This window comes from Delphinus delphis, chromosome 10 (genome assembly GCF_949987515.2).
Source record: "Delphinus delphis chromosome 10, mDelDel1.2, whole genome shotgun sequence".
Classification (NCBI taxonomy): Eukaryota; Metazoa; Chordata; class Mammalia; order Artiodactyla; family Delphinidae; genus Delphinus; species Delphinus delphis.
This window is the reverse complement of record NC_082692.2, coordinates 64345399-64369926: the sequence shown is the minus strand read 5'-3', so window position 1 is coordinate 64369926 and position 24528 is coordinate 64345399. Positions and strand designations below refer to the sequence as shown.

The 24528-nt window shown below is 42.6% G+C and overlaps 1 protein-coding gene across 1 annotated transcript in view; it reads left to right on the top strand.

Annotated features, from left to right (window-relative positions):
* Positions 1 to 613: 613 nt before the first annotated feature.
* MAP4 (microtubule associated protein 4) overlaps positions 614 to 24528 on the top strand; it is a 168628-nt gene continuing 144713 nt past the window's right edge. Inside the window, 1 exon segment of the mRNA XM_060022383.2 lies at positions 614 to 1048. The gene's annotated coding sequence lies outside the window, so the exon portion shown is untranslated.

Genomic DNA, 24528 nt, shown 5'->3' with positions numbered 1-24528 from the left:
GCTACTCTTCGTTGCGGTGCGCGGGCTTCTCATTTTGGTGGCTTCTCTTCTTGCAGGGCACGGGCTCTAGGCCCGCGGGCTTCAGTAGTTGTGGCACGTGGGCTCAGTCGTGGTGGCTCGCGGGCTTAGTTGCTCTGCAGGGATTGAACCCGTGTCCCCTGCATTGACAGGCGGATTCTTAACCACTGCGCCACCAGGGAAGTCCCTCCAGTAGTTACATTTAAAAAGTAGTAAAAAAGAAACATGAAATTGTTTTAAAATATATTTTATTTAACCAAAGATATTCAAACCTGCAATCAATTTTGTAATGACCCAAATTGTAATCAATGATTATGAATGAGCTATTTTATATATATTTTTAAGTCTCGGAAATTCGGTGTGTATTCTACACTTACAAAGTATCTCAACTTGGAACAGCCACTTCACTTGTGGCTGGTGGCAGAGCAGCCCAGGAGAGGCCCCCCCAGCTGCGTCCTCATCCCGCTAGGGTTCTTTCCAGCGCCCAGCTGGCCAGCGCCCCAGGCCCCGCCCCGCGCCCCTCCCAGGTTACGTCATAGAGCCACAGGCCCGGCCGCGTGTGCCCCGCCGCTCACATCCTCCCCGCTCCAGGCACCAAGTTCTAAAAGGAAGCGACGATCAATGCACAGAGCAGTGGAGTAGGCCGGTCTGTCCTCCCGCCGCTCGGGCGGCAGCAGGCGGGCGGGAGGCGGGCGTCTGAAGCCCCCATGCGTACCTCGCCCCCAACGGCCCTCCGCTTGGCCGCTACCCCGGCGGGGTCGAGGCGGCGGGGCCGGCGCCTATTGGTCCGCCGCTGTCGTCCGCCCGCCCCCTCACCGCGCTTATTGGCAGGAGACGCGGCGCCCGCGGAATAGGCGGTGGCGGCGTCCCTCCCTCGCGCCGGCCCTCAAGAGGGCGACGAGGAAGCGGCCTCTCCCTGCGTCCCGCCCCTCGGGCTCGCTCGCTGGCTCCCGGCTCCTCCCGGCTGCTCTCGGCCATCTCCCGGCTCCCTCCGGCTCCGGCTCAGGCTCCGGCGCAGCGGCGGCGGCGGGTAGGTGCAGCGGCAGGCGGGGCCCCGTCAGAGGGGTGGCCTCCCCACTGCCCCCGGGACTGCCCGAGCCTCGCCCCGCGGCCGCCCGGGACCCCACCAGGCCCTCCCGAAGCGGGGAAGGGCGGTGGCCGCCGGCTTCGGGACGCGGGGGCGGCCGGGCGGGGGGCCTGCGGGCGTGATATTCCAAGTCTTCGAGGCGTGATCCGGAGACTTGCCGGGCGGGGCGGGCTGAGGGGTCCAGCTGCTGGGGTCTGGAGCGGTGGGGCCGAGAGGCACGCCTTGGGCGAGGGATGGGGCTGAGCCTGGGGAGCGAGGGTCGGCTGCAGCCTGGGGCCCTGGGTGGGGCTCGGGGACATAGGAGAACTCAAAGGTTGTCCCGTGAGGTTTGGTGGGGTCAGTTGAAATAGGGCTGAGGCGAGCCTTAGAGAGGGTGCAGGGTCAGGCCCCGGTGGGGCTCGAGGACGTAGAACTCAAAGGTTGTCCCGTGAGGCTTTGGGGGGTCAGTTGAGGTGGGACTGAGGCGAGCCTTAGAGAGTGTGCAGGGTCAGGGGTTACGGGAGGGGCTGGAGGGTGGTCGGGAGAACGGGGCCCCAGGCAGGGCTCTTCCTGCGTGCGTGGCCCTAGCACTGTTTGGGGACTAAGCATGTTTCTGTCTGTGGGAGTGCGCAGGGGTCGCTTGCTGTAAAGGGTGGGGATGCGAGGATAGGACAGGCACCTCGGGGGCAGTTGGAAATGTTACCCAGAACAGAGATTGTGATTTAGGACATGGACCAGGTTCTCCGCTGGTATGTTGCTTGAGCTCTTCGGTGAAATTACCCTGTGGGGGGGTGGGGGTGGCGGGGGATGTTAGGGTTTTCCTTCCATCCAGGAATGGGTAAATTAAATGCATTTGCTGCTTTGGGGAGGAGACAGTGATTACGCTTAGGTCTGTGTTTAAGGACCCAGACCCAGAGTGAAACGTGCTTCTCGGGATGGTTAGTGTTACCCAGCTTTCTCCTGGGAACCCCCTTTTCTCCTCACCCTCCTCGGTCCAGTTACAGTATTGCTCCCCAGGGCCTCTCGATTCCCTCTCCCTGGCTCCCTAGGATTGCAGTGTTTCTTGCTCTGCGTGTGTGTGTGTCTCCCGCCCATTTTCCTGCTGCTGCGCTTTTGGCAACTGCCTCTGCTCTTTCCCAGGGATGGTTGTGGCATTGCATCAGGGGATATTTGTGCTTGTAATTTGCTCACTCAGCCCGGGAAGAGGGAGAATAGTATGCTGCAGAGATGGGGGTGGGGTGGGGGTGCCGTCAGCTCGACTGGGCAGACAGAGAAATGGGTGTGGTGAGGGAATACAGCTGCTCTAGGCCTATAGGGTAACACTGTCCAGTCATCAGCTCAAAGAGATTCAAAGAGCGGCAGCAGCAGCTATTTTTATAAATCAGTTCTGAATCCAAGCTGAGCACATGGATTTAGAGTGAACAGTTGTCATGGTCTAACTATTATGGGCTGGGTGTTTGGTAGACAACACTAGAGTTGCTAAGCAAGAGACTCCATCTGTACAGTACAGGGGGTACTTTACTTGTAGCATTTTAACTGCGCTTCTCAACTCTCTTGCATGGGACATCTCTTGTCAAGGGATGTCTTTTAAATTGATGTGGTTTGATGGTCCATACCGCTGTTTTTTTTTTTTTTAAGAATTTATTTATTTATTTTTGGCTGTGTTGGGTCTTTGTTGCTGCGTACGGGCTTTCTCTAGTTGCAACGAGCGGGAACCACTCTTCGTGGCGGTGCGCAGGCTTCTCGTTGCAGTGGCTTCTCTTGTTGTGGAGCACGGGCTCTAGGTGTGCGGGCTTCAGTAGTTGTGGCTCGCGGGCTCTAGAGCGCAGGCTCAGTAGTTGTGGTGCACGGGCTTAGTTGCTCCCCAGCATGTGAGATCTTCCCAGACCAGGGCTCGAACCCGTGTCCCTGGCATTGGCAGGCGGATTCTTAACCACTGGGCCACCAGGGAAGTCCCATACTGCTGCTTTTTAAATGAAATGTTTTTACCTCAATTATACACTTCCTTTCAAATTTGCCTTAAATATAATAAAGCTATCACTTTTTGAGCACTTGCCATCTTCCAGGCACTAGTTGTTGGTGTTTATTTACAGATGAGGAAATTGAGACTGACAGGAATCAAGGTCACACAGATAAAGTGGTATCCACACCAATGTCCCTCTGACTCCCACAGTAGTTCAGAAACTGGACATTTCAGAAACTGGACATTTTTGGTTCACATGGGTGATTCAAGCACTTAAGAATTTATTCATGCAGAGTAATCTCACTGGAGACTGATAAGCCAAATATAAGTTTATTTACGTCAGGGACTTCCCTGGTGGTCCATGGGTAAGACTGTGCTCCCAATGCAGGGGGCCAGGTTCAATCCCTGGTTGGGGAACTAGATTCTGCATGCATGCATGCCACAACTAAGAGTCCACATGCCGCAATGAAGATCCTGCGTGCCGCAGTGAAGACCCAGTGCAGCCAAAATAAATAAATATTTAAAAATTAAAAAAATTATTTATGTCCAAAGTTTTAAGTGCCATATGCACATGGGAATTAATTATCCACTGGCCAGGGTACCTCCTTTGTTTCTGGGCAGCCAAATCAGTAATAAGGATGCAGTTGATTATAGAATTGAAACTAAGGGCACTGTATGTTCTTAGGGGATGTTTTAATCAAGTCACAGAAGCCTAGTGGGTCTGCCTTCTTTCTCCACTATGCAAACTCCTATTGGGTTGGCCAAAAAGTTTCTTTGGGTTTTTTTCTGTAACTTATGGAATATTTATGTTGGACAGTGCTGGGGAGATTCTCACACATTTCCCCACTGTCTCAGTTTTTTAAGTCAACTCTTCATATATTTGTCATACCAGCATATACTTACTTGAGTTAAAATTCCCAAATTTATAAATAAGTTTATATTACATATTAAAAAAGTCATTTTCCATTGCTTGCTGACAGTGAAGGAAACACCTGTCTTATGCCTAAGCTTTATTTTTTAGAGGGTATGAAAACTTTTATTAATTAATTGGCTTTCAGGGGAGAGTAGGACAAGTTTGTCATACTTTTTCAAAATGGCTTGAGAACAAGGAAAGATACTTGCTTGCAGTTTTAATTTTGGTTGTAGGGTGGGGGTGGGAATGAGTGTTCCCTTGTGTGGTTTGAACCTCCTACCTACATCAAGATAGGTTGCTTAGTTTTAGAGATATGGTTCCTATTGATCTTAGGGTCTTGTTCTTTCTCCTAATCTTGTTTCTGAATTTGGTGGTCCATCCTTTGGCTGCATAAACTTTTGCTGTTGATACTTCAAATTTTTGACATCGCTATTTTCCTCCTCCTCCTTCTCCTCCTCCTTTTTAAATATTAAGCATCAGTCGTTGATATGTAGGTTTTATTTTTCTTTAAAAAGCGAGAAAATCTGAGAGGAACATTTTGAAGTCATCTTGGTGTAGTTCATTTGACTTGCTCAGTGTGAAAAGGAAACCGAGTAGATATCAACTGATTTCACTTTGTCCTTCTAAATGGCACTCTTAGAACCAGGTTACTGTGGCCTTATTGCTAGGAGTGAGTATGCTGAGGATAGTTAGGGTCAAGAAAGGGGATAGAGCAAACATATATATGAGGGGTTTGTACACACTGTCTTCTTAGAGCATTGTAGGCTAATTTCTCAACGCAGACCTTAGGGGAATTACTTTGTATGTCATTAAAATTTTAAGCTTGAAAGTCAACCGAATGTACTTTTGTGATTCCTTACAGGTTGAAAAGTTAATCTTCTCATCGTAAAACCCATTAAAAATAAATAAATAAATAATTTTTGGCCGCATCTGGTGCTGTGCGTGGGCTTTCTCTAGTTGCAGAGGGCGGAGGCTACTCTTCGTTGCGGTGCGTCAGCCTCTCATTGCGGTGGCTTCTCTTGTTGCAGAGCATAGGCTCTAGGCATGCAGCCTTCAGTAGTTGTGGCATGTGGGCTTCAGTAGTTGTGGCATGTGGGCTTCAGTAGTTGTGGCTCGTGGGCTCTAGAGCATAGGCTCAGTAGTTGTGGTGCACGGACTTAGTTGCTCTGTGGCATGTGGGATCTTCCCGGACCGGGGCTTGAACCCATGTCTCCTGCATTGGCAGGCAGATTCTTTTTTTTTTTTTTAAATTTATTTTTTATTTTTGGCTGTGTTGGGTCTTGGTTGCTGTGCGCAGGCTTTCTCTAGTTGCAGCGAGCGGGGGCCACCCTTTCCTGCGGTGCGCGGGCCTCTCATTGCGGTGGCCTCTCTTGTTGCAGAACACTGGCTCTAGGCTCGCAGGCTCAGTAACCGTGACTTGCAGGCTCTAGAGCGCAGGCTCAGCAGTTGTGGTGCACGGGCTCAGTTGCTCCGCGGCATGTGGGATCTTCCCGGACCAGGGCTCGAACCCGTGTCCCCTGCATTGGCAGGCGGATTCTTAACCACTGTGCCATCAGGGAAGCCCGGCAGGTGGATTCTTAACCACTGCGCCACCAGGGAAGCCCCGTAAAATCCATTTTGTTAGTTTGCATTTAAGAATCGTTTGAAATGTATTTATAACCTTTCCTCACTCTCCCCAATTTTACAAGGTAAAATGCAATTTAAAAAAACCTTTTATTTTGAGATAATTTTAGATTACAGAAGAGTTGTAAAGATAGTACACAATTTCTGTATACTCTTCATTCAGCTTCCCTTAATGTTAACATCTTATATAATCATCATACATTTATCAAAATTAAGAAATCAACATTAGTTGTTTTTTTTTTTTTTTTTGCTGTGCGCGGGCCTCTCACTGTTGTGGCCTCTCCCGTTGCGGAGCACAGGCTCCGGACGCGCAGGCTCAGTGGCCATGGCTCACGGGCCCAGCCGCTTCGCGGCATGTGGGATCTTCCCGGACCGGGGCACGAACCCGTGTCCCCTGCATCGGCAGGCAGACTCTCAACCACTGCGCCACCAGGGAAGCCCTTTTTTTTTTTAAATGTATTTATTTATTTTTGGTTGCGTTGGGTGTCTTTGTTGCTGCGCGCAGGCTTTCTCTAGTTGCGGTGAGCAGGGGCTACTCTTTGTTGCGGTGCGCGGGCTTCTCATCGCGGTGGCCTCTCCTGTTGCGGAGCACGGGCTCTAGGCGCGCGGCCTTCAGTAGTTGTGGCACATGGACTCAGTAGTTGTGGCTTGTGGGCTCCAGAGCGCAGGCTCAGTAGTTGTGGCGCATGGGCCTAGTTGCTCCGCGGCATGTGGGATCTTCCCGGACCAGGGCTCGAACCCGTGTCCTCTGCGTTGGCAGGCAGATTCTTAACCACTGCGCCACCAGAGAAGCCCTAAGAAAGCAACATTAGTTTAACGTTATCAACTAACTTACAGACTTTCCTCTGATTTCCCCAGTTTTTCCACACTGATACTCTTTTTGTGTTACAGGATTCAATCCAGGATACCACATTGCACTTAAGATGTCATGGTTCCTTAGTTTCTCCCAACCAGTGACAGTTTCTTGGTTTCTCCTTGCTTTGATGCTTGACACTTTTGAAGAATAGTGGTCATTCGTAGAGTGTTCCTGAATTTGCATTTTCTGTTTTCTCTTGATTAGCCTGAGTGAGGTTAGGCATTTTAGGGAAGATTACCAGAGAGATAGTATGCCCTTCTTGTCCCATCATATTTCGTATCAGAGGATATCTGATATAAACACGACTTATTACTGACGTTAACTTTGGTAGCTTGATTGAAGGTCGTGTGGCTGCCAGCTTTCAATAAAGTGACTCTTTTTCCGTTTCCTTACTTCATTTGTTAAAAGCTAGAAATGAGTCACTGAGTAAAGCCACACTCCAGGGCAAGGGAATTTAAGCTCCACCTCCTGAAGGGATGAGTATCAAAGAATTTGTGAGCATAAGTTAAAACCACCCACAGTAATTAGTAAATATCTCTGTGAGGCTAAGCAAAGATCTGATTTTCTTTCTTAAAGTTTCATCCATTAATTTTAGCATTCGGCAGTGAAACTTGCCTGCAGCAGCAATTATTATTGTGTTATTCTAGTGGTGATTTTGTTTCCCTCATTCCTCCTACATTTATTATTTGGAATTCTTCTGTAAGGAAGATTTGTGCCTTTCCCCCATTTATTTATTTAATCATTTATATCAGTATGGATTCATGAACATTTTTCTCCCTTTGGATTGTAATCCAGTACTATATTTTGTTGCATAAATTCTTATAGCTTTGGCCATTTGCCACCTATGTTCTTTTGACATGAGCCCCCCCTCCCCCCCCCCCGCTTTTTTTTTGGATCACATTTTTACTTTCTGGTGCTGCAAGATGCTCTAGTCTCATCTTTTTTTTTTTTTTTTTGGCTGTATGCGGGCCTCTCACTGTTGTGGCCTCTCCCGTTGTGGAGCACAGGCTCCGGACGCACAGGCTCAGCAGCCATGGCTCACGGGCCCAGCCGCTCTGCGGCATGTGGGATCTTCCCGGGCCAGGGCACGAACCCGCGTCCCCTGCATCAGCAGGCGGACTCTCAACCACTGCGCCACCAGGGAAGCCCCAGTCTCATCTTTATTTCCCCAGCCCTGGCCCTAGAACCAACCATTTCTTGAAGGAGCTCTGGTTTCTTTTATTGCAGAAAAATATTTAGGAACCAAGGTCTGGTTTCTAAATGAACTGGGTGTACTCATTGCTACTGGGATATCACTGCTTCTTGGCACTCTTAGGGAACAGAGCTGGGAAATATATGTATGTATACTGACCCAGGTATACACATACCTGTTTTGTTTTGTTTTGGACACGCGTCGCAGCTTGCAGGATCTTAGTTCCCCCGACCAGGAATTGAACCTGCGCCCTCAACAGTGAAAGGGCAGAGAGTCCTAACCACTGGACCACCAGGGAATTCCCTACACAGATCTGTTTCTGTATCTATCTGTATATAAATATAATCATGGATTCATACTGGTCTCTTCTGACTCTAATCCAGCACCACAGAGTTCATTCTAGCATTCACCTCCTTGCTTATCTGTAATTTCTTTCTCTGTCAGTGAGAAACTTGGTTCTTATTATTTATAATAGATTTACTTAATAGTTCAACCGTAGTGTATGTGTAAAGTAGGAAACTGCAAGGTTCTTTTTTAGTAATTCTTTTTTTTTAATTTAAATTTTATTTTATAGTGGAGTGTAACTGATTTACAATATTATGTTAGTTTCAGGTGGAAAATGCAGTTTTAATTGTCACATAAGGTAAATTCTAAAGTATTTTGCAGTTAACTAATTTAAATTATATTCCTGTAATATTGGTATTTTAAATTACTATTTTTCAGTTCCAGTGGAGAGGTGAAGTCATTTGCCCCTGGCCAAACAGGAAGTGAGTGACTGTAGCTGGAATTGGTGACCTATTCTCACTCCCAATGAAAAGCTTAATCTCAAGCAAAGCAGTCTCTTCATATCAAGTATCTTGACCAACAGGTCAACCTTTATCCCTTCTTGGTGGGATTGTTCCTTTTAATTAAAGAAATTCCTGGGTTTTAGGTTTTTTTTAAAACTTTGGCAGTGTTGAGAGCAAAAATAATTACTTTACTGGACTTCTTCCTACTTGTAGAATCATAGACTTGGTAGAGATCTTAGAGATAATCTAGTGCAGTTTTTCACACAGTATAAGTGATTCATCCACTCCTCTCTTTTAGGAAGTATTCCCCTAGACAGGGACTTCACAGCTGGTGGCTATCAATTCCAGGTTTGCAAATTTGTCATTTTAGAAAGACTTCCTTGATAATTATCTCAGAGCTGCCTCCCTGCAGTTTTTATTCACTGGTTCTAATTTTGCTGTCTACAATTATTCCTTGTAGCTCCAATCTCCACTTTACAGCTATTTAGTTACAGTTATTTTGTCCCACTTAAATTTTTTATTTTCCAGACTAAACAGTTTTTTCCTTCTAGCCACCTCTTCTGAAATGTGCTTTCTAAACTTTTTACTGAGTGGGCATCATCCTCTGGACATGCTACAGTTTGTCAGTTTGTCACGTATGTTCTGATCCAGATACTACTGTATTAGGCCCTGAAAGTAAAATGATTAAGGAATTTAAAATGATCCCTGCCCTTGGGGAGCTTAGTTTCCATCAATGTTGCTTTAGAATAAATTAGGTTCTTTTTTCTTTCAATATCCACTTTCCAGTGTTAGTTTTTACTTGTCTGGTAGTAAGGTCACCTGTAGGTCTTTTTTTCTCTAGAACTGCTATTAACCCAAGTCTTTGTTCTCAGTTGGTTGTTTGTTTGGTTTTTTAAAATTAATTAATTAATTTATTTTTGGCTGTGTTGGGTCTTCGTTGCTGCACGTGGGCTTTCTCTAGTTGTGGTGAGGGGGGGCTACTCGTTGCGGTGTGCAGACTTCTCGTTGCAGTGGCTTCTCTTGTTGCCGAGCACGGGCTCTAGGCGTGTGGGCTTCAGTAGTTGTGGCACGCGGGCTCAGTAGTTGTGGCTTGCGGGCTCTAGAGCGCAGGCTCAGTAGTTGTGGTGCATGGGCTTAGTTGCTCCGTGGCATGTGGGATCTTCTGGCCCAGGGCTCAAACCCGTGTTCCCTGCACTGGCAGGTGGATTCTTAACCACTGCGCCACCAGGGAAGCCCCTGGTTGGTTTTTTGAATCTATGTGTTGGACTTTTTTACACTCCTGTATTCCTTCTGTAACTCCTGATTTCTGTCCATTGTTCCAAAGGGGAATCCTGATTCTGTTATCCTTTGCCTTTGTTATCCTTTCTATGTCTATAACTTTGATTTGTTCTTTCTTTATTTTTCCTTGAATAGATTAAGAAAATATTCACCTAGAGAATGCCAAGATCAGATCCTAGTAGTAGGTAATTAGAAATAAAACTTCATGCTTTATTTTCTCCTTACTTCTGACTTTATTACTCTATTTTTTTTAATTAAAAATTATTTACTTATTTGGTTGCACCGGGTCTTAGTTGTGGCAGGCAGGCTCCTTAGTTGTGGCATGTGGGCTCCTTAGTTGTGGCAGGTGGGCTTCTCAGTTGTGGTCCATGGGCTCCTTAGTTGTGTCATGCAAACTCTTAGTTGCGGCATGCATGTGGGATCTAGTTCCCTGACCAGGGATCGAGCCTGGGCCTCCGATATTGGAGTCTTAGCCATTGGACCACCAGGGAAGTCCCCTGTTCTTTTGTTATTGTTTTGTCTACCTTTCATTACCAGACATGAAGAAATTTTTTTTTTTTGGCCATGCTGCCTGGCACGTGGAATCTTAGTTCCCTGACCAGGGATTGAACCCAAACCCCCTTTAGTGGAATCTCAGAGTCTTAACCACTGGATCGCCAGGGAACTCCCAAGAAATTCTTTTAAAAAAAGCATCCTTGGGGGAATTCCCTGGTGGTCCAGTGGTTAAGACTCCACGCTGTCACTGCGGAGGGCCCTGGTTCAATATCTGGTCGGGGAACTCAGATCCTGTAAGCTGCACAGTATGGTCAAAAAAAAAAAATTATGATAGATTTTTTTTTTTATCAAATTCATTTATTTTATTTATTATTTTTGGCTGCTTTGGGTCTTTGTTGTTGCGTGCGGGCTTTCTCTAGTTGTGATGAGCGGGGGCTACTCTTCCTTGTGGTGTGTGGGCTTCTCATTGCAGTGGCTTCTCTTGTGGAGCACAGGCTCTAGGCACGTGGGCTTCAGTAGTTGTGGCTCACGGGCTTCAGTAGTTGTAGCTCGCGGGCTTTAGAGCGCAGGCTCAGTAGTTGTGGCGCATGGGCTTAGTTGCTCCGCGGCATGTGGGATCTTCCCGGACTAAGGCTCGAGCCCATGTCCCCTGCATTGGCAGGCAGATTCTTAACCACTGCGCCACCAGGGAAGCCCTAGATTTTTTTTTTTTTTTTTGCGGTACGCGGCCCTCTCACTGTTGTGGCCTCTCCCGTTGTGGAGTACAGGCTCCGGACGCGCAGGCTCAGCAGCCATGGCTCACGGGCCCAGCCGCTCCGCGGCATGCGGGATCTTCCCGGACCAGGGCACAAACCCATGTCCCCTGCATCGGCAGGCAGACTCTCAACCACTGCGCCACCAGGGAAGCCCCTAGATTCTTAAATATATATTTAATTACTGAGTCAGGCAGTGTGTAAATTTAAGGCTTTTGATACATTTTGCAAAATTGCTTTCTGGAAAATTGTACATTCTTACCAATGCCCATTTCATCATACCCTTGGTAGCACTGAGAATTATCATTAAGAAAATTTTATCATTAAAAAAATTATACATTAAAAATCGCTAATTTAATAGGTTAAATAGGAAAAAATCACATCTGTCTTTTTTTTAAACAGTGACAGAAAAAGTATTGCATACTAATATACCTAATAATCAAGGGTAAGATTGGATCACTAAGAATGAGTTTCTCTGCAATAGCTGGTTGCCTAGTACTCAATCACTGTCCATTTTAGCGTGATTCTTTGGGTTGGGTATAATTTAAAGTGAATGTCAGCAGGCTACCCAGACGGCTGTTCTTTAGCAAACTAAAATCGGGGTAACATTAATAACGGAGACAAAAGAAATGTTTGAAGGGTATTCTGAACAATTTTATATGCATATTGTAGCTGAGGCTTGCTGAAATGCCTCAGGGGCAAACAAGCCAGTTCATCAGTCAGGAATAGGGGTGCCTTTCAACTAGTCTATCTCACAAGGTTGTTGTGAGAATTAAGAGATATGTGAATGGGAAAGTACCCTTTAAAATGCTAGTGAGATATTGCCTAGTGGTCCATGACAAAGTATAGTCTTGGTGGATATGGAATTGGTGGTGTATTGGTGTTTTCAATGGAAATTGCATTGTCTCTAAGTTTCGTTTTTATCATATATATAGTAAATTGGCTGTGAAACATGAAATTCATGGACTCATGAAACCACTTTGAGGCCCAGAATAATTGTCTTCTTTGAGGTCACATGTCACATTTGTAGCTGAGTCAGGACTTGAAGTTTAATCTCTAGCATTCTTTTTACTATGTTCAACTTAATACTACAGGTACTTCTGTTATCTTCTTTGTGCATAGCACTGTGATAAGTGCTGCAGGTGATTTTTTCATTTTAATTTTATTTCTTTGTTTTTTTGTTTTGTTTTGTTTGTTTGTTTTTGGCTTGAGGGCTCTTAGTTCCTGGCCAGGGATTGAACCCCCGAACCCCCGGGCCACAGCAGTGAAAGCACCGAGTCCTAACCACTGGACTGCCAGGGAATTTCCTTTTTTTTTTTTTTTTTGCTATGTTGTTAAACATTTTTTTCCCACAATTTTTAAAGCTTATAGTCCATTTATAGTTACTATAAGATATTGGCTGTATTCCCTGTGTTGTACAATATATCCTTGTAGCTTATTTTTATCTATCTATTTATTTATTTATTTATGGCTGCGTTAGGTCTTCGTTGCGTGTGCGGGCTTCTCATTGCGGTGGCTTCTCCTGTTGCGGAGCACCGGCTCTAGGTGCATGGGCTTCAGTAGTTGTGGCACATGGGCTCAGTAGTTGTGGCTCACGGGCTCTAGAGCACAGGCTCAGCGGTTGTGGCGCACAGGCTTAGTTGCTCTGCAGCATGTGGGATCTTCCCGGACCAGGGCTTGAACCCGGATTTCCTGCACTGGCAGGCGGATTCTTAACCACTGTGCCACCAGGGAAGTCCCGTAACTTATTTCATATGTAATAGTTTGTACTACTTAATCCACTACCCCATCTTGCCCCTCCCCCCTTCCCTCTCCACACTGGTAACCACTAGTTTGTTCTCTATATCTGTGAGTCTGCTTTTTTGTTATATTCACTAGTCTGTTGTATTTTTTGGATTCCACATATAAGTGATATCATACAGTTAAATATACTATTCTTTAAAACAGTTCTTCAAATGCTTCTTTCTTGGCCTTGAGGTGGTAATGAAGAGATGGTATTATTCAGGCAATCAGAAGCATAAAGATTATAGATTCTTAGGATTAAAAGTATAAGGACCCTTAGAGAGGAGTGTAATACACCATACCTTAGGTATTGTGTTCGGTTTTAAGAACCACATTTTCAGAGACATGGATGATCTAGAGCCTATCCAGAAGAAAACAGTCTGGCTTGTGATGAAAGTAGACATCAAATGATTTGAGGTACTATTTAAGGAGTTAGAGCTATTTCCTTTGGAGAAGAAATAGGTGGGGGCAGCTATTTTCAAATATATCAAGATCTGGCAAGTGGAAGAGGTATTAGATTTAGTATTTTGTTGCTTTGGCAGAACAGAACCATCAAGTCAAGTTAAGGAGAAAAGTGGAATGGAACTTCCTTAGAAGATAGTGAGTTTCCTTTGACTACTAATGTTAGAGCAGAGCCTGGGTCGTGGTCTAGAGATACTGAGAAGGTGGTTAGCTTGAATCACCTTCAAGGTCTTTGTAAGTGGTTTTTAATATTATTGAGTACAGATCCCTTTGAGAATCTAACACCTTCTATGTATGCATATGTCTGTTTTGCTCTCACCCTTGAAAAGTACTTTTTCTGGGTATAGAATTGTATGTTTGCTTATATTTTCTTTCATATTGGATTTGTCATTCCATTATCTTTTGGCTTACACTGTTACTGTTGGGAAGTTACTCTTGGTGTTCGTTTCTGTCAAGTATTCTGTGGCAATCCTAGTAGTTGATTACCTAAAACTATGTACAATTTGAGGGTACTTGGCGTATCCAGATTATGAGAACCTTGGGTGCCAGTGCACATAAGGGATATTCTGTGGCAATAATTTCTCAGGAATTTTTTGTTCTTTTGCCACTACTGCAGGCTTCTTTGTGTCCCCTGGGGTTGTGGAAAATTGGGTCTTGGTTTAAATCTGGTTCACCTTGAGAGGTAAAGTGGGATGTCTCTTTATAAGACTTAACCTTGGGAGGGCCCTGATTTCTGTCTCCCTTGCTCTGCTTGGCCCTTGAACTGAAGCTCTAGATTAGGGCTTCTCAGATTTTATTGTGTATATATAGAGGATATGGTTATAATGGAGATTCTGATTCTGAGGAACCAAATTCACCTATTGAAGAATATCTTGGTTGCTTCCAAGTTTTGACGATTATGAATAAAGCTGCTATAAACACTAACGGGCAGGTTTCTGCATGGACGTAAGTTTTCAACTCATTTGGGTAAATACCAGAGACCATGATTGCTGAATTGGATGGTAAGACTATGTTTTGTAAGAAGCTGCCAAATTGTCTTCCAAAATGGCTGTACCATTTAATATTCCCATTAGCAATGAATGAAAGTTCCTGTTGCTCCACATCCTAGTCGGCATTTGATGTTGTCAGTGTTTTGGATTTTGGCCTTTCTAATAGATATTTGGTGCTATCTTGTTGTTTTAATTTGCAGTTCCGTAATGACATGATGTTGAGCATCTTTTCATACTCTTATTTGTCATTATGTTTCTTCTCTTGTGAGGTGTCTGTTCAGGTCTTTTGCCCATTTAAAAAAATCTATTTGTTCAAAAAATTTTTATAGGGCTTCCCTAGTGGCGCAGTGGTTGAGAGTCCACCTGCCGATGCAGGGGATGCGGGTTTGTGCCCCGGTCCGGGAAGATCCCACATGCCGCGGAGAGGCTGGGCCCGTGAGCCATGGCCGCTGAGCCTGCGCGTCCGGAGCCTGTGCTGCACAACGGGAGAGGCCACAACAGTGAGAGGCCTGCATACCGTAAAAAAAAAAAAAAAAAAAAAAATTTATAAGTTTATTTATTTATATATTTATTTTTGGCTGCATTGGGTCTTCATTGCTGCATGTGGGCTTTCTCTAGTTGCGGCGAGCGGGGGCTACTTTTTGTTGCAGTGCACAGGCTTCTCATTGAGGCAGCTTCTCTTTTGTGGAGCACGGGCTTTAGGTGCCTGGGCTTCAGTAGTTGTGGCACATGGGCTTCAGTAGTTGTGGCTCACGGGCTCTAGAGCGCAGGCTCAGTAGTTGTGGCGCACGGGCTGGTTGCTCTGTGGCATGTGGGATCTTCCTGGAGCAGGTATCGAACCTGTGTCCCCTGCATTGGCAGGTGGATTATTTATTTATTTTTGCGGTACGCGGGCCTCTCACTGCTGTGACCTCTCCCGTGGCGGAGCACAGGCTCCAGACGCGCAAGCTTAGCGGCCATGGCTCACAGGCCCAGCCGCTCTGCGGCATGTGGGATCTTCCCGGACCGGGGCACAAACCCGTGTCCCCTGCATTGGCAGGCGGACTCTCAACCACTGCGCAACCAGGGAAGCCCGGCAGGTGGATTCTTAACCTCTGCACCACCAGGGAAGCCGTTCATTTTTCATTGTTGAGTTTTAAGAGTTTTTTGTATATTTTGGGTACCAGTCCTTTATCAGATTTGTGTTTTGCAAATATTTTCTCCCAGTATGTAGCTTATCTTTTCGTTTTCTTAACAGCAAATTTTGCAAATCAGAAGTTTTAATTTTATTTTTATTTATTTTAAAAATTTCTTTGGCTGTGCTGCACGGCTTGTGGGATCTTAGTTCCCCAACCAGGGATTGAACCTGGGCCCGCGGCAGGAAAGCGCAAAGTCCTAACTACTGGACCTCCAGGGGATTCCCTAATCTTCCTTAGTTTTGATGGGTTCTCTAGGACATTGTTCTGTTGCAGTTTCTGCAGCATTCAGGAGCATAACTGTTAAGACTTTTTAGTAGGCAAGAAAGGTCAGCATAATGACTTGCCTTGTGTTACATAACATTCCAAAGGAAATGGATTAGTAATGTTATGAATGCCTGAGTTTGTACTAGTTGGGATGTGACCCAGGCACCTTTTGGTGATGGAACTGTTTATTGTTTACTGCAGAGTTCTGCTGTAAACTGACACTTCCTGAACCTGTGTATATTAAAAACTATATGATTGGGGGAAAAAAGAAAAAAAGCTGTATGATTGGGATTTTAAAGACCAGAGGTTTGAGAGAGATATTCAAGAGTAGTTTAATTCTGAAATAATTAAGGCTTCATATGTCCATAGATTTAGTGGACCATAAAGAATCAAAGTAAGGATGGTTGGCCATTATTCTAAAGTTGATATCCTGGGTAGTTTTTATCATTATCAACTTAGTTTATGTAGTTTTGGCTGTAACCCTGTACTTTTACTTGCATTATTCAGTGATGAAGTCTGTTAATTGGCTGTTAACTCTACTTTCACTTTCATTACTAATCATGAAGGTTGCTGATGCTGCACCTTTATTTTCAGATCAGGTGTCCATGCAGGGGAACTTATGTCAGAAAAGATGGCTGTTTTATTGGTTTTAAGTGAAGTGACAACACAGGTCCCTGTATACATTTTTTTCCTTTCATTAATGAATTGATTGGATCTTTCTGGTAGAATAAGAGACTGTCTTGTTATTGAATGATGGTTTTGTCAGGTAAAAGGAGATGGTCACCAATTGTGACAGTTAATCTTAAAGACATGCTGTTCAAGATAAATCCCATTTAGCCAGACCCAGTTAAAATCAGACATACTGACGAAGAGTTAGGCGAGTAGAATAAGATTTTTGGCCTAAGGACATTTGAAGGTGGGTGGGTATACATAGTATTTATGTGTGCTTCTTGGTTTCTAAAGAATCTCTGCTATATGGTAATTTCAAATTTCATATGTGGTACTCTTTTTCAATTTACGTTTATATTTTATTTTTATTGAAGTATAGTTGATTTACAGTGTTATGTTAGTCTCTAGTGTATAGCAAAGTGATTTAGTTATATATATATATTCATTTTCATATTCTTTTCCATTATGGTTTAAACAGGATATTGAATATAGTTCCCCTGTGCTACACAGTAGGATCTTGTTGTTGATCTGTTTTATATATAGTTCTTTGTATCTGCTAATCCCAAACTCCTAATTGTTCTCTCCCCTACCCCCTTTCCCCTTTGGTAACCATAAGTTTGTTTTCTATCTCTGTGAGTCTGTTTCTGTTTCGTAAATAAGTTCATTTGTATCATATATTATTTTTAAAGTTTATTTATTTTATTTATTTTTGGCTGTGTTGGATCTTCATTGCTGCACGCGGGCTTTCTCTAGTTGTGACGAGCGGGGGCTCCTCTTCCTTGCGGTGCGCAGGCTTCTCATTGCGGTGGCTTCTCATGTTTCAGAGCATGGGCTCTAGGTGTGCGGGCTTCAGTAGTTGCAGCACGCAGGCTCAGTAGTTGTGGCTTGCGGGCTCTATAGCGCAGACTCAGTAGTTGTGACGCATGGACTTAGTTGCTCCGCGGCATGTGGGATCTTCCTGGACCAGGGTTCGAACCCGTCTCCCCTGCATTGGCAGGCAGATTCTTAACCACTGCACCACCAGGGAAGCCCTGCATCATATTTTAGATTCCACATATAAATGATATCATATGGTATTTGTCTTTCTGACTTATTTCACTTAGTATGATAATCTCTAGGTCCATCCATGTTGCTGCAAATAACATTATTTCATTCTTTTTCTTATGGCTGAGTAATATTCCATTGTATATATGTACCGCATCTACTTTATCCATTCATCTGTCGATGGACGTTTAGGTTGCTTCCATGTCTTGGCTGTTTTTTTTTTTTTTTTTAATTTGGCTGCTCCAGGTCTTAGTAGTGGCAGCGGGCTTCTTAGTTGCAGCATGTGTATGGGATCTAGTTCCCCGACCAAGGATCGAACCCAGGCCCCCTGCATTGGGAGCATGGCGTGTTACCCACTGGACCACCAGGGAAGTCCTTTGGCTATTGTAAATAGTGTTGCTATGAGCATTGGGGTGGACATACATGGTACTTTTAAGCCCTGCAAGCTTTCTTTCTCTTTCTTCTTCTTTGTTTTTATTTTCCCTAACAAGCCAGCAATAAATTGACTAAAATGATGAGGTAGTATCTTTCTAGCTCATTGTAGTCTAAGTTTGAGTCACTGTTCTCTTTGTGGAAAAGTTCCAGGATACTTTATTTTCTTGAAAGAGACTTTTTTTTTTTGGCACTTGTTTTAAGGTTGTTTTGTTTAAAGCCAATGAAATGGAACTGTTAGGTTTCTTAAGCATCTTATTTTTGAAATGTTGCTTATATTATTCAATCTAATTCAATAAGTGTTTCTTTTCTTTTTTTTTCTTTCCTTTTTTTCTTTGGCCGTGCCGTGCAGTTTGTGGGATCTCAGTTCCATGACCAGGGATTGAACCTAGGCCACGGTGGTGAAGGCTCAGAATCCTAATCCACTAGGCCACCAGGGAACTCCCCAATAAGTGTTTCTTGAGTGTCTGATATGTTCTAGGTTCAGTTTAGGTGCTATGGCTATAAGACTATGTAAGTCCTGCCTTAAGAAGCCCAAATATTTAGTATATTTGTCAGTTTTTTTAAAAAATTAATTTTTATTGGAGTATAGTTACTTTACAATGTTGTATTAGTTTGTACTGTACAGCAAAATGAATCAGCTATACATATACATATATCCTTTCGTTTTTGGATTTCCTTCCCATTTAGGTCACTGCAGAGCACTGAGTAGAGTTCCCTGTGCTATACGGTAGGATCTCATTAGTTATCTACTTTATACATAGTATCAATAGTAGTTTTTTATATAATTTTTAAATTCTGTTTTTTAATTAAACTTTTAACTTGGAGGTAATTGTAGTTACATATGCAGTTGTAAGAAAACAATACAGAGAGATCCCTTGTACCCTTTGTCCAGTTTCCCTGCTGTGGTAGTATTTTGCAAAACCATATAACAACCAGGGTATTGACATAGAAACAGTTAACAGTAAATGGTACAGCTCCTCTGGAAAAGAGTTTGGCAGTTTGCCTGAGAGTATAATTGCTGGGTCATATGGTAGTTGCATGTTTAGTTTTTAGAGAAACGCCATTTACATTGATATAATATGGTGGTATTACAGGCTCTGCAAGTGGTCTTCACTGACACTGCGGTGCCTTTGCCGACTGCAGGGGTGAAGTCCTGGCTTCCCTCCTTGGCCTCTTACTCCACCCTGGAGAGGGTGTTGGGTGCCTCATTCCAGCCTGGTGAGGGTTTGGCCTTTACTGTATGGGTGGTGTTGGACCCACTGTGTTTTCTGTGGTGTTTGGCTGGAGTAAAATGTTTATTGTCTAAAAGTTTTCTGTCTTGCTAAGCTGCGCCTTTCCTGGTCCTTTGGCTAAAGTGAGCAGGCTTTCGTTGGAGTTTTTCTTGTCTGTACTCTTAGGTGTTTCTAGGTTGCCAGGCTCGTCATTTCCAATATTGAGATCTATAAGGCAAAAAGGAAACCCAGGGAACTCGCCCCTTTTTGTTTCTTAGGTTCCCAAGGTCCCTTGCCATTCTAACTTATTCTCTCCACCTTTCAGAGTCTTAATGTTTTTTTATGTATGTATAATGTCCAGCGTTTTTAGTTGTACCTAGTGGAAGGAAGAGGAAAAAGTAGATCTCTATTTTCATAAAAGCAGAAAAGTTTTTAAAATGATATTTATTTTTCTGTTTATGAGAATATATATTTAGTGTACAAAATTTAGAACATACAAAAATTATAAAAGAATAACAATATTTTGACATATATTCTTTCAGCTGTTTTCTGTGAATATGCATGCATATTTTTCTTGCTAAAATATGAATTGTTTATACTATTTAAGAACTTCCCACTTAACTATTATAAGCATCATTCCTTGTCAATAAATACTTATGTATAATGCCATTTTTTGTGGTATCAATTAAGTTGTAATGTAATCATATTCAGGAGGTGATCCGTATGTATTACTCTGCTAGGTTAAGTACCTGAGAGAGAGTTCCTGTACAAATAAAGGATGTACTGTTTCACATGAATCTCGCTGTTTAGACATTGCTTTTTTACAAAAGGGAGTCTGAAGTAAACCAGATTTAGCCATTAGTTTCAGAAACTATGGGTGTATGGGTAGGTATTTAGATTTTAAAGTTTAAAAGTATCCATATGTCTTTATAAATGCTATTTTGATTAAAATTCTTGTTCATATTTTCCATTATGTCATAAGAGGGGTCATTATACTTTTCAGGAGAAAATCAGAGATAATAATGGCTTTCTTGTTTTTTCTTGGAGGAAATAGGAGATACCAGCAGTGTTTGTTTCAGTGAACCCTAGCATTATTTTTCTGCTGGAGTTTGCAAAACATAAGCCAGAATGATTTAAATCATTTTCCATAGTGCAACTTTTTCTAATTGCTGTGCAGTATAATTCCAGATGTTTGGATTTATTGGGAAGTTTAAATTTCATAGATTGGAATTTTTAGTATTAGATGTCCAGGTTCATGTAGCAGATCTAATTAAAAATTATTACTCTTTCATTTTCTTCCACTTTGTATAATCTTTTTCTTAGTATCATGTGAATAGTTGCACTGTATGTCAAACTGAAACTAATAATTATAAAATCACTTTACAAATGAGCATAGATGTAGAAGTATGTAATTATATAGAGTTGTTTTAGTTTCTATTTCTTGAAATATGAAGGTGCATATGTCATAATTTGTTTAGCAAGCAATCTTTCAACGTAACATGGAGTCATTAATTAGACATGAAATTGAGATGTTATTGATCATATTTTTAAAACTTAATAATCATATTTATTTACTTTCTCCTTTCCGAAAGGGATAAGTAATGCTATGAAAAAAAATTTAAATTTAGAAAAAGGAAAAAAAGTTACCAAGTTACTAGTTTTCATATTCTTTTACAAGCAGTTTACCATTGAGAAGTGCTCAGCAAGCTGTTTCCTCTTTGCCAGTCTCTGCAGCTTGTGGTTTGGGATGTTCATCACTATCTGGTAGTGAACCCCAAATGTCCCACACCAGCTTCATTGGGATCACCTGGAGGGTCTTCTAAAATAGTTTTGATTTTCTGCCTTTTATTCTCATTTATTAGATCTGAGGTGGAGTCTAGAATCTGAATTTTTAAAAATAGCTTTATTGAGATATAATTCACATACCTTACAATTCAGCCATTGAAAGTGTACATTTCAGTGGTTTTTAGTATTTTCAGAGTTGTGTATTTATCACCACAATCGATTTTAGAAGGTTTTGTTAGACCGTACAAAACCCCTGCCCCTCTTAGCCATTACCCCCTTAATTCCTCTATCTACCCCCCAACCCCTGGGCCCCAGCCCTGGGCAACCACTAATCTACTTTCTATCTCTATAGATACGCCTATTCTAGATGTTCCATATAAATAGAATCATACAACATGTAGTCTTTTGTGACTGGCCTCTTTCATTTAGCATAATGTTTTTAAGGTTCGTCTGTATTATAGCATGTATCAGTACTTCATTCCTTTTTATGGACACATAATATTGTATGAATATACTGCATTTTGTTTATACATTCATAAGTTGATGGACATTAGGGTTGTTTGTACTTTTTGGCTGTTATGAATTATGCTACTGTGAACATTTGAGTACACGCTTTTGTGTGGACATTTGTTTTAATTTTTCTTGGGTATGTGCTTAGGGGTGGAATTGCTGGATCAAATGGTAACTCTAGGTGTAACCTTCTGGGGAGCTGCTATATTGGTTTTCCAAAGTGTCTGTACCATTTTTCAGTCCCTTTAACAACATATGAGGCTTCATGTTTCTCCATATTCTCGTCAATACTTAATCTGTCTTTTGGTTATATCTATCCTAGAGGGTGTGAAGTTGCAGAATCTGAATTTAAAAACAAAAGTTTCTCAAATGATTTTGGTGGTCTAGAATAGTAGTTCTCAGTGGGGGTTGGGGTAGAGATGTGGTTTTGCACTCTAGGGGACATTTGACAATGTCTGGAGATGTTTTTCATTGTCACAACTGGGAGGGTACTTTTGGCATCTAGTGGGTAGAGGCCAGGGATGCTGCTATGCACAGGATAACACCCCACTACAAAGAATGATCTGGTACAAAATGTGAATAGGACAGGGGTTGAGAAACTCTGGTCCAGAAGAGAATTAAACAATTACAGATCAAATTTTTAGCCCACACATTGGCAGTAGGACATTATTTTCCATGCAAGATCTATATATCAAATCTAGAAAAGGGAACCTTAGGGACCTAAGAGCCTCAGTCTAGTTTAGTATAATATGTGCTCACTGAGAGCAGTGGGTCCTAGCCCAGAGCCTGATTTGGTACATATTTGTTGAATGAAAAGATACGTAGTGGTAGTTTGAACTAAAATGATTCTTAGTTATTTTATAATGAATATCTAGATTGGTAGCCTCCAGGTAGCTATATTGATTGTGTTTCCTCTCTTGAATTCCTCTACCCTACCAAAATCAATGATTGCATAAAAGAGTGTACATAGGGTCTGATTTTATAGTTTGTTTCAAAGAAAATATTTTAATGGAAGTCATTTAAAAAGTCTCAACAGCCCTATAAATGAAATTAGAGACTGGCTGTGGTAGGGCTTACTGGCAGAGGATATGTGTGTGTATTTTGAAATCTTGTGCTTTCCAGAGGTGGTGCTATTTAATGAGACTAAACTTGAATCCAATATCTGTTTGTCTTCTCTCCCCTTATGTCTCCATTTTTTTTCTCCATGTTTGTCAGTTTTTGTCCTGTATTATGTTTGGTGATATGAAGGATTAAAGAAAGGTAATCCCTCTCTTAAATGTATTATATTATTATTATTTTTTAAATTATTAATTAATTAATTTATTGTCTGCATTGGGTCTTCATTGCTGTGCGTGGGCTTTCTCTAGTTGCAGTGAGTGGGGGCTTCTCTTGTTCCGGTGCACGGGTTCTACGTGCATGGGCTTCAGCAGTTGTGGCTCGTGGGCTCTAGAGCGCAGGCTCAGTAGTTGTGGTGCACGGGCTTAGTGGCTCTGTGGCATGTGGGATCTTCCCAGACCAGGGCTCAAACCCCTGTCTCCTGCATTGGCAGGCGTATTCTTAACCACTGTGCCACCAGGCAAGCCCCTTAAATGTATATTTTTGAGAAAGATCAGACATGTAATATAATATTTTTGAGAAAAATCAGACATGTATTTTGTGGATATTATAACAACTTTTTTTCTTGTAGAGAAAATACAGTAATTAACTGAAGTGAATTTTTCAGTTAAACTCTTTTTTTTTTTTTTTTTGCCATACGCAGGCCTCTCACTGTTGTGGCCTCTCCCATTGCAGAGCACAGGCTCCGGACGCGCAGATTCAGCGGCCATGGCTCACGGGCCCAGCCGCACTGTGGCATGTCGGATCTTCCTGGACCGGGGCACGAACCTGCGTCCCCTGCATTGGCAGGCGGACTCTCAACCACTGCACCACCAGGGAAGCCCTAAACTCTTTTTAAAGTCTTCACAAATGTGAAGTTTTCCGAATTTAAAAAAAATTTTCTACAATGTTGCAGATGTTGAGTGTTTTTTAAAAAATTTATAATAGGGCTTCCCTGGTTGCGCAGTGGTTGAGACTCCGCCTGCCGATGCAGGGGACACGGGTTTGTGCCCCGGTCCGGGAAGATCCCACATGCCGTGGAGTGGCTGGGCCCGTGAGCCATGGCCGCTGAGCCTGCGCGTCCAGAGCCTGTGCCCCGCAACGGGAGAGGCCACAACAGTGAGAGGCCCGCGTATGGAAAAAAAAAAAAAAAAAAAAAGTTTATAATAAATTAAGACAAACAATACTAAGAAAATTTAGTACAGAAGTATTAAATGAAAACTGAAACTTTCTTCCTGGCAAGTGAAAATTGGTTTCTCATTGTTTAGTTTGTATTTTTTGTAATGTGAGAGAGTCTGAATATCTTTTCATAAATTTATTAATCATTTGAATTTCTGTGAAGAGTTTGTATCCTGGGCTTATATTTCTATTGGGTTGTTGATATTTTTCTTATTTATTTGTGAGAGCTCTTAGTATATTATAAAAATTAGCCCTTTATGTATTATTTGTAATACAAATATTTTTCTCCTTGTGTGTTGTTTGCCTTTTGACTTGTTAGTTTTTAAAATGAGATTTCAATATTTTACTTTGATTTCTGGGCTTTTGAACTTTAGTAATAAAGTATTTCCTCCATATACACAAAGGTTATAAGTTCTGGAGAGCCTTCTTGATAGGGAAGTTTGCATGAGAAATTTAGTGAGAAATTTAGTAAGATTGTAATAATTATCTTCTTTATATAGATGAGAAAACTGAGGTATCAAGAGATCACCAGACAGTAAATGGTGGTCACTTTATGCTTTTAGCCACTTTGTAATGCTTTTCAGTGGAACTTGAAAGTAAATCCATGAAAAAGTGAATCCATAAAGGCCCTTATTTTATTTTTTAACTTTTTATTTGTAAATATTTTGAACTCACAGGAAGTTGAAAATAGTAGTCTTCACCCAGCTTCCCCCAACAGTGACATCTTAAATAGCTGTAGTATAATATCAAAACCAGGAAACTGACATTGATTGGTACATTACTGTTAACTACACTGCAGACCTTTTTCAGTTTTCCCTAATTTTTTTAACCTGCATTTGTGTGTGTGTGTGTGTGTGTGTGTGTGTGTGTGTGTGTGTGTAGTTTTTGTGAACCCCTTTCTTCAACCTGTCTTGGTCCTCTGGCAACCACTAATTTGTTCTCTCTCTGTCATTTTGAGAACGACATCAAATTGGAATCATA